The following is an 11,101-nucleotide window of genomic DNA, read 5'->3' as shown; positions in this document are numbered from 1 at the left end:
CGAATATACCTCTAGCCCAGGTGATTCGATTCATGCGAAAAAGCAAAGGATTCCGCCAATAAGGCAAAGACAAAGGTACTGTTTGAACGAGATGGCGCCACAACATTTAAAGTAAAATTAATTTCCTTGTATGGACAAATCATCCGTTCTCATCAACTACGCATCGCATCAATACGAAAGCTAGGTCAAAAAGCAACAAATAATTTTTAGATTTTTTGTACCCACGACTTGTTTTACAGTTCTAAACAATAAAAGAGATTTCATTGTACCTCCATACTAAATTCTGGCTGTTTACTTTCAATTTCTTCAAGACTGTTCTCCACCTCGTGTGTGTGGAAGGAACATTAAAAACTTACGATATCGATCAGCAGATGTCACTAGTTTATATGCAATATTACATTGATACAAACACGCAGCAACACCACCTGTCGCCTGATAATGGAAATATTGCAATTATACCATCAGGTGTAGTGGCTGTTGTTAAAATATTTTGAAAGGGCCTCAAGCGGATTTTTTGCTAGAATGCAACTGACGATCTCCTATTGTGGTATCTGTTGCCGAGTTTTCTGGCTTCCGGAATGAGATTTTGAGTAACCTTCAGGGGATCAAGGTTTCATTTCAGATTGCTAGGAAGGGTGACTGCCGCGTTTTGCCGGGATCCTTTGACGATCGCAAACGTCTTCTTCACTATTTAACTGAGAAGCGCCATAAATTCTTCACATACGACGACAAAACTGAGCGATTGTTCAAAGTCGTCTTGAAAGGTCTCCCCAGTGATGACAAATCACTGGATGAGATTAAAATTGAAATTTCTCAATTACTTGGATTTTCACCAGTCCAAGTAATTAAGATGAAAAAGAAATCCCATTCTGGAACTTCCCAGAGGGGCATTTCTCAAGAATTTTATTTGGTTCATTTTAACAAAAGCGAACTAAATAATATGAAAAGTTTGGAAAAGGCCTGTATTATGTCTCATGTCCGTGTTACATGGGAACATTTCCGCAGGCCTGGGGGAAACTTCCAAAACCTTACCCAGTGCCGTAAGTGCCAAAAGTGGGGTCATGGAACCAAACATTGTCACATGGATGCTAAATGCATGATTTGTGGTGGAACCTCTCACGCCAAGGACGCATGTCCTGTGAGAGAAGATTCCAATAAATTTAAGTGCGCAAACTGTGGGGGCAATCATAAATCCAATTTCTGGGAATGCCCTTCACGCAAAAGTTTTGAATTCCCGTGCAAAATTGATGACGGAAATTCCAATCGGATCCCAGATTCGACGGGTAGAAATTTTTCAAACGCTCAAATTTCGAAACCGGTTACCGGTCGAGCAATTCATACCCACCACAATTCACAAACAAATTTTGCCGCTCGTCAACGGGTAGCAAGCACTTCAGTAAATTCCAATTTTTCCAATGTACCTACGTATGCAAACATCGCTGCTGGTAGACAAAATTTCTCTTCTCAAAATGAGGTTTATACCCATGTCCCAACGGAAAATAATGGTCATGTTGCCGATTCAGGTAGCATGACTGCTTCCGATTTTGATTTTTTAAATGAACAATTGCATCACATGATTGATGCAATGTTCAAAACAAATACCATTCCTGAAGCTGTTCAGGTTGGTATAAAGTACACACAAAAAATGGTTATCGGACTCCGTTTCAATGGATCCAAATAATTGTGTGAAAGTTCTAAATTGGAATGCCCGCTCTCTAAAGGGTAAGGAAGATGAATTATTCAACTTCCTAACAGTTCATAATGTGCATATTGCCATTATAACAGAAACTTATTTAAAACCAGGACTCTCCATTAAAAGAGATCTAAATTATTTTATCTACAGAAATGATCGTCTTGACAGCGCCTGTGGTGGGGTCGCCATTGTCATTAATAGACGTATCAAACATAAATTATTTTCTTCGTTTGAAACCAAAGTTTTTGAAACCTTGGGAGTTTCTGTTGAAACAAATTTTGGACAATTTTCCTTCATTGCAGCCTACTTGCCTTTTCAATGCAATGGGCAGCAAAAGAATTTGTTGAAAGCTGATCTTCAAATTCTGACTCGCAACAAATCAAAATTCTTCGTAATTGGTGACTTCAATGCCAAACACCGTTCATGGAATAATGCTCAAAGCAATTCCAATGGTAAAATTTTATTTGAAGATTGTTCTGCGGGATATTATACTATTCAATACCCCAATGGACCAACTTGTTTTTCTTCCAGTCGAAATCCTTCTACAATTGATTTAGTTTTAACGGATTCAAGTCAGCTGTGTGGCCAATTGGTAACTCATGCTGACTTTGACTCTGATCACCTTCCTGTGACATTTGAAATCTCACAAGAAGCCATCTTTTTATTTTTTTAATTATCATACAGCTGATTGGGATTTATATAAAACGTATATCGATAGGAATTTTGATGTTGATATTCCTCTCGATACCAAAAGTGATATTGATAATGCTCTCGTATCTTTGACAAATTTAATTGTCGAAGCCAGAGGCATTGCAATTCCGAAATGTGAAGTTAAATTCAACTCCATTATTATTGACGACGATCTTCAGCTACTGATCCGTCTTAAAAATGTGAGAAGAAGGCAATACCAAAGAACTCGCGATCCCGCGTTGAAAGTTATTTGGCGAGATTTGCAAAATGAAATTAAAAAACGTTTCGCTATTCTTAGAAATACCAACTTTCAGAATAATGCCTCGAAGTTGGATCCCAGTTCGAAACCCTTTTGGAAATTATCAAAAATTCTGAAAAAACCTCAAAAGCCAATTCCAGCGCTTAAAGAGGGAAATAAAATTTTATTAACAAATGGCGAAAAGGCTCAAAAACTTGCTCAGCAGTTCGAGAGTGCCCATAATTTTAGTCTAGGTCTCACTAGTCCAATTGAGGATCAGGTTACACGAAGCTTCGAAGACATTCTCAACCAAGATAATGTTTTTGACCCTTCGTTGGGAACTAATTTGGATGAAGTGAGATCTATTACTAGAAAATTTAAAAATATGAAAGCCCCGGGTGATGATGGTATTTTCTACATACTTATCAAAAAACTTCCTGAGAGCTCTTTATCCTTTTTGGTTAATTTATTTAACAAATGTTTTCAATTGGCATACTTTCCAGATAAATGGAAAAACGCCAAAGTTGTTCCAATTTTGAAGCCGGACAAAAATCCAGCTGAGGCTTCTAGTTATCTCCCAATCAGTTTGCTTTCTTCAATAAGCAAACTGTTTGAAAATATTATTTTAAATAGAATGATTCTTCATATTAATGACAATTCTATTTTTGCTGATGAGCAATTTGGTTTTCGCCATGGGCATTCAACCACTCATCAGTTATTAAGAGTTACGAACTTAATTCGGCTCAACAAATCTGAAGGATATTCGACTGGAGTTGCTCTTCTTGATATAGAGAAAGCATTTGACAGTGTTTGGCATGAAGGTTTGATTGTAAAATTGATGAATTTTAATTTTCCTCTGTACATCATTAAACTGATCCAAAATTATTTATCAGATCGCTCACTGCAGGTAAACTATCAGAATTCTAAATCTGATAGATTACCTGTAAGAGCTAGTGTCCCCAAGGCAGCATACTGGGGCCCATTTTGTATAACATTTTTACTTCTGACTTACCTGATTTACCACCAGGGTGTCAAAAATCTTTGTTTGCAGATGACACGGGCCTTTCAGCCAAAGGGCGAAGCCTTCGTGTCATTTGTAGTAGATTGCAAAAAAGTTTGGATATTTTCTCCACTTACTTGCAAAAATGGAAAATTTCCCCGAATGCTTCCAAAACTCAGCTTATAATTTTCCTACATAAGCCGAGAGCTTCTTATTTGAAACCTTCTAGCAGACATATTGTCACTATGAATGGGGTTCCAATTAATTGGTCTAGCGAAGCTAAATATTTAGGACTTCTGCTAGATCAAAAATTAACTTTTAAAAATCACATTGAAGGCCTTCAAGCCAAATGTAACAAATATATTAAGTGCCTATATCCACTTATAAACAGAAAATCAAAACTTTGTCTTAAGAACAAACTTTTGATTTACAAACAAATTTTTAGACCTGCCATGTTGTATGCTGTGCCAATATGGGCTAGTTGCTGCAATACCAGAAAGAAGGCACTCCAGAGGATTCAAAATAAAATTTTGAAAATGATTCTGAAGTTGCCTCCGTGGTATAGTACCAATGAACTTCATAGAATTTCTAATATTGAGACATTGCAAACAAATGTCCAACAAAATAATTTCCAATTTTAGACAAAAATCGTTGCAATCTTCTATTGCAACGATTAACTCCTTGTACCCTTAGTATAAAATAGGTTAAGTTTAGTTTAAGTTGAAAACATTGTAATTCCTACATGGTTCAATTCAACCAGAGGAAAAAATTCTAACTGCCAGAGGCAATTGAAATGTATTAATAATAACTAATAAGTAACATAGCAAATAAGGATGATAGTGTTAAGAAAACACGGAACACCTAGTCTAAGAGATGAATGCATGTATTAGATAATTAGCAAATAAAACTAGCTAAAAAAAAAAAAAAAAAAAAAATACACGATTTCCACACAGACTCTCTAAGAAATGTAGTATTTAACTTTACTGATGTATGGCACGACAGTCCTACAGATCAAGTCTACCCACCTTCCCCTATAGCCGTTTTACATTATTGTTAACCAACCCTCGTAATTATAATGTGAATCTCGATGTGAATATATTATGCATCTCGAGATAAAATAGAATACTGCGGCTTCCTCACCCACCGTATGCACTTGCCATGATAAACACTCTCCATGTACTCAGTGACTCCGGTTGCCTCTCACTAATACAATCGAACATTGCTGTCATTTCGCGAAAAGCACGTGGTTTTGTTTTGAGCGGGAAAATTCTGCCTATCTTTTAACACGGCGGCTATCTTGACGTTTACCTTTGCAGTCGAGCCTGCGAGTGTAAGACCGCCGCAGCATTCTAGAAAAAGATAATCGCGACAATAATGCTCACTTAAGTCATAATCAACGTTGGCTGTCTTGCCCCATATGGCGATCTTGCCACACTTTCCCCTATGTTACATTCTGGGATTTTGTTTTCGGCGTTTGGTTTTAAGAGGAATGGTTTTCTGACCTTTATCATTCTAGTACTTATGATTCTACCATAGATTCTACTGTTTCTATGGAGTTACTGGAAATGCAATCATTCAAGAGTCGTATGGTTTGTTAGATTTTTGCATCAAAACAAACAGACTATCTCTCTAAACATGACAGTTCGGTTTGTTACATTAAATCACCGTAAAATTGAGCCAAACAATTGTGTGTTATGTAAAACAAAATCACAAAAATTATAAACACCAAATTTGATTATGACGAAGCTGTTTTTTTCAAATATCTGACGACCATTTATCGATCCCCATAAATATTTACTCCTTGAGAAATATCACATCAACATTCTCAACTCGTCGATCGTAAGAAAGGCTCAAGAAAGACGCCGTCAACTCTCATCAGTGTGCCACACACGTTCTTCTCACATGATTGACGTCTGAACTAATTTCGCAATCCAGTAATGTTCGTTCGTTGCCCGTGAACTTGAGGTTTTGGCTGGGTGAAATTCTTTCATAATGATGTGGGCGGTAACAATCAGTCTCCAATGCTGCAGAGCGCACCCAGTCAGTGGTGAGTGGGAATTTTTCGGATTAAGCGTCGTCATCGTTGTCCTCTTTCTTGGGGACGTCACAGCGCTGTGTGATGAGAATAAGCATAAGGCAAAATAAAGCGGTTACAAATTGACTTTTCATCGATTTTTATTCCATCAGCTTTTTTTCTAGTGGCGTTTTAAGGATTCGCCTGACTTATCCAAACGTGTACAAAATTGGAATTTAATTGAATTCGCTCGTAAGACAGATTTTTGCTCAATAGAGTTTTAAAAAATGTTTCGTTTTTCTTGGCTTACTTACGATTTGTTCTTTCTTGTGTTTTTGTTCTTACTTCCTGTTCGGTCTTCAATAGAAAAGGGCTTCTAAAGGGTTCCGTTCGCCTACCGGGAAATGATGGCGTAGAAAAAGTTCCGTTCATTCATACCTTTCTGTTATGCTGTTCTTTTTTTTCGCTATAATAATCTCGATGTTTTAGTCATATATATTTTTTACAGTAATTGTGATGTTGTTTCCCGTCTTTTCATTGTTTCAAAATATTTACAAAATTTACTACTTATTTTAGGGGATTTGTTGATGACACTAGTTTACAAAATAACGCCTTTAGTTAGCTATGCAGCTAATGATAAAAATAGTACGAAAAAGTTTAAATAAAAAGTGTAAATTTGTTGAAATTCTGAAAGTTTTTTTTACTTCAATTCTGGAGTATTTATTACGCCTTCCATATTTAATATACCGAAATATTAGTTTCCTTTGGAAACATAAGTTGCACAACAAAGTTTACAAAGTTTTTACTTTGCAAACTAGTATTATAAACAATATTTACAAAATCGGCTAATATTTACAAATGGGTTTCTATTAAAATAATTTCCTGTGTTTTTTAGATGCTGCCTCGTATTCGTTTCATTTCATGAGTCTCGGTTCTCCAGTGATTGTATCTATTAAAACAGTTAACCCTCTCACATGAGTATCATTCTTTGTATCACATTGAACTTAATTGAATTGATATCGAAATTAGTGTGGCAAACAAATGCTTAAAGTATCACAATATAGACAGTAATAACAGCAATATTACCGTGGTTATTATCGCTGTGGTGCGGATAAATTTTCCATCCGATACAATGTTCCAAAACAACACTGTTCCACCTCGCTGTAATTACCGTTATATCGAACGACTAATGAGAATCATGCATTACAAGCTCAATATCCAATATCGCGATCCACATGGTATCTTCGTCAGGGTGTGCTTGTTGAAGGCGTGCTCGCCTATCAGATGGGTGGATGTTGGCACATGAAACTTCATCCAAAATGCTATCCAATCAGAGTATATTTCCATTTTTAGTCACATATTAATGAACCGTACATATGTAGGAACCTATAGGAACAAGCCGCCAAGTGTTGACTGCCACAACCCCAAAATTGGTGAATTGCTGGAGAGGAATGGTATGAATTCCATAAGGGAAGGGTTAGGTAATTTGGAGTCTGAAGTATAATAAACATTTGTTTCTTATCGTCCATACTAGGCGTTGCATAGCACCGACCAATTTTACGATGAAAATTGATTTAAAAAACTCTTGGGAAAAACAAACAATTGGATGGAGATTTAGAGTGTGTAGAATACTCCGGAAGTATGAACAAAATGTTACATGAATTGAAACTATTACATATAGTAAAAAGTTGTAAACGAAAGGCCATAGGATCATTCTGAACATCAACTTTCGAAAAAAGGATCGTTGAGTGAGAACAAAATTGTATACAGTTTGACGAACTGATGTGGTTTCTGTACAGTGATCGGTCACTAATTGTATCACGACCTCGCCCCAACTATCGAATGCCGTTCGTTAAGGCTGGTTTGCAGTTTGGGAAACGTGTCACGGGATTTGATCCTCCATGCATTTTCCAAGGGGCGGGATTTGAGGGACTTTGGCACGGAAAACGAAATTCCCGCCCTTTTGAAAATACATGGGGGACCAAATCTCGTGACACGTTTCCCGAACTGCAAAGCAATTGGGGCATTGAACAAAGGGAAATTTTACGCGCCAATAAATATCTATCCTGCCAAATACGAAAACAAAATGTCAGCTTGGTTTTGACATCGCATTTTAACGTTTACTTGCTTTTTAATTGTGTTTCGCCCCAATTAGCTAGCCCCCAACTAAAGAAAACCTAATTACGAACGTTCAAAGTATGTGTGTGAAGCTTAGCATTGACTAATTTGCTTTTTGACTAACATAAAGGCTGGTTTACAGTTCGAAACAGTGACGGGAAATGTCATATCGATGTTATGGGACTAATTTGTTAATATTTTTTTCACAACTTATTCACAACTGTATGTTTTATATAAATATGTACTTCTTGAAGGATCCTAAAACTTTTTCTAATAGGTCATTGCTCTAAATCTGAAATTGACGACGTGAGAGCCCAATTAGTGTCAAATGACATTAATGTCATGACATTTTGTGACATTCTTTAAATTTCGTTATCATGCCTCACACTTTGTATTTAGAACAATGGTCTGTTCGGCAAAGGTGTAGGATCCTTTAAGCCAGCGGTTCTCAACCTGGGGTACATGTATCCCTGGGGGTACCTTCGCTGGTCCTAGGGGGTACCTCGGACAAAAATGCGTACGTATTACAAATACAATCAAAACTTATTGATAAAGTTTTGGCAATTGTGTATTTTTCATTTCAAAACTTTGTCTTCTACAAAACATGCATTATTTTTTTCTCAGACTAAGGCTGGGGTGGTCTGTGCAGTGCATAAATGTGTTCTCCATTCAGATCGGTCCATGGCTACATGTCGCCAACCACGCAGTCTGCGGAAGTTCCGCAAATCGTCTTTCACCTGATCACCTTGCTCGCTGCGCACCTTGGCTTCTTGTTCCCGTAGGATCGTTGTCAAGAACCAATTTCACCAGATTGTTACTCGTCATTCTGGCTACGTGCTCGGTCTATCGCAGTCTTCCGATATTCACGGAGTTAACGATGGATGGTTCTCCCAACAGCTGATGCAACTCGTGGTTCAATCGCCTCCTCCACCATGTGCACCCCACCATAGATAGTTCACAGCACTTTTCTTTCGAAAACTCCAAGTGCGCGTTGGTCCTTGGTCTCGTGTCCGTTTGCTTCTCGGAAGCAGCTCGAAGGCCTCCTTCCAAGATGTGCAGAAGCCGCCTTCCGGCTTGGAAGCATCTTTCGAGATGCATGGAAACCTCCTTTCAAGATGCTTGGAAATCTCCTTTCAAGAGGATTGGAAGCCACCTTTCAAGAGGCCTCTAAGCCTTCTTTCAAGAGGCCCGGAAGCCTCGCTTTGAGATACCCGGAATGCTCTTTCAATAGACTCTGAAGCCTCCTTTCAAGAAGGTCGGAGGCCTCCTTTAAAAAAGCTCGGAAGCTTTTCAAAAGGCTCGGAAAACTACTTTCAAGAGGCTCGAAAGCCTCCTTTCAAGAGGCTCAGAAGCCTCCTTCCAATAGGCTCAGAAGCCTCTATCCAATAGGTTCGGAAGCCTCCTTGTAAGAGACTTGAAGCCTGCTTTCAAGAGGAAGCTCGGAAGCCTGCTTTCAAGAGGCTAGAAAACTCTTTTCAAGAAGATGAAAGCCTTGTTTTAAGACGCCCGAAAGTCTACTTCCAAGAAGCTTGGAAGCCGCCTTTTTAAAGGGTCGGAAGCCTTCTTTCAAAAAGCTTGGATGGCTCGGGAAGCTCCTTTCAAGAGGCTTGGAAGCATCCTTTCGAGAGGCCTGGAAGCCTCGCTTTGAGAGACCCGGAATCCTCTTTTCAGGAGGCACGGAAGCCTCCTTTCAAGAAGGTCGGAAGCCTTCTTTCAAAAAGCTCAGAAGCTCCTTTCAAGAGGCTCGAAAGGTTCTTTTCAAAAGGCTCGGAAAACTCCTTTCAAGAGGCTCGGAAGCCTCCTTTGAAGAGGACTGAAAGCCGTCTTCCAAGAAGCCCGGAATCCTGCTTTCAAGAGGCTGGGAACCTTCTTTTCAATAAACCGGTGTTGAACTTAATCTAGAAATAAAAAAAAACCTTAATAAAGAATAAAATAAAAAAAAAATTCAATGACCTGGGAACCCTCCTTTCAACAGGCCGAAGCCTATTTTCAAGAGACCGGGAGCCTGGTTTTAAGACGCCTGGAAGTCTACTTTCAAGAACCTCGGAAGCCGCCTTTTAAAAGGGTCGGAAGCCTTCTTTCAAAACGCTTGGATGGCTCCTTTCAAGAGGCTCGGAAGCCTTTTTTCAAAATGCTCAGAGGACTCCTTTCAATAGGCTCGAAAGGTTCTTTTCAAAAGGCTCGGAAAACTCCTGTCAAGAAGCTTGGAAGCCTACTTTCAAGAGGATCAGAAGTCTACTTTCAAGAGGATCAGAAGCTTGCTTTCAAGAGGATCAGAAGCCTCTTTACGATTGGCTCAGAAGCCTCTATCCAGTAGACTCGGAAGCCTCCTTTCAAGAGGCTGGGAAGCTTCTTTTCAACAGACTGGGAAGCCTCTTTTCACGAGGCCAGAAGCCTTGTTTTAAGACGCCCGGAAGTCTAATTTCAAGAGGCTGGGAAAGCTTCTTTTAAGAGGCTCGGAAGCCTCCTTTCAAAAACCTCGGAAGCTTTTCAAAAGGCTCGGAAAACTACTTTCAACAGGCTCGAAAGCCTCCTTTCAAGTGGCTCAGAAGCCCCTTTCCAATAGTCTCAGAAGCCTCTATCCAATAAGCTCGGAAGCCTCCTTGCAAGAGGCCTGAAAGCCGTCTTCCAAGAAGCCTGGAAGCCTGCTTTCAAGAGGTTGGCAAACCTCTTTTCAAGAAGATGGAAGCCTTGTTTTAGGACGCCCGGAAGTCTACTTCCAAGAAGCTTGGAAGCCGCCTTTTTAAAGGGTCGGAAGCTTGTAAGCCTCCTTTTAACAGGCTCGGAAGCCTATTTTTAAGAGGTACGGAAACTTACTTTTAAGAATTCAAGGGCTTGGAATTGTTCTTTCAAGAGACCTGGAAGCCTGCTTTCAGGAAGGGGTACCTCAATTAATGCAATAGTTACAAGGGGTACCTCTTAAGAAAAAGGTTGAGAACCGCTGCTTTAAGCAATACATGTTAATCAAAAAATCTGATTTGTAATTTTTTAAGAAATTTTTTTAACCTTTATTTAAGTGTTAATAATAACAACCCCATGACATTTTTTTGACGTTTCCCATCGCTGATTCGGGAAACGTGTTACGGGCTTGGTTTCTGATGTATTTTCAAAGAAGCAGAGTAGTAGTTTGTGTAACAAGTTGCAAAAAAATCGAGTTTTGCAACGAGTTGCACACGCTATTTTTTGCAATGACAAAAAATGGGCTTCAATGTGGTAAATTTGTAGCAAAACGGTACAAACTGATTTACTCCATATGATCATTTTTACCAAATAAATCATGTTGCTGCAGAGAACAATCATATTCCATGTTATCGTGCCACATTGCATAGGTTGACAAGCCTGGAAGCG

Source organism: Armigeres subalbatus, chromosome 2, assembly GCF_024139115.2.
Source record: "Armigeres subalbatus isolate Guangzhou_Male chromosome 2, GZ_Asu_2, whole genome shotgun sequence".
NCBI classification, from domain to species: Eukaryota; Metazoa; Arthropoda; class Insecta; order Diptera; family Culicidae; genus Armigeres; species Armigeres subalbatus.
This window is presented reverse-complemented; position numbering follows the sequence as displayed.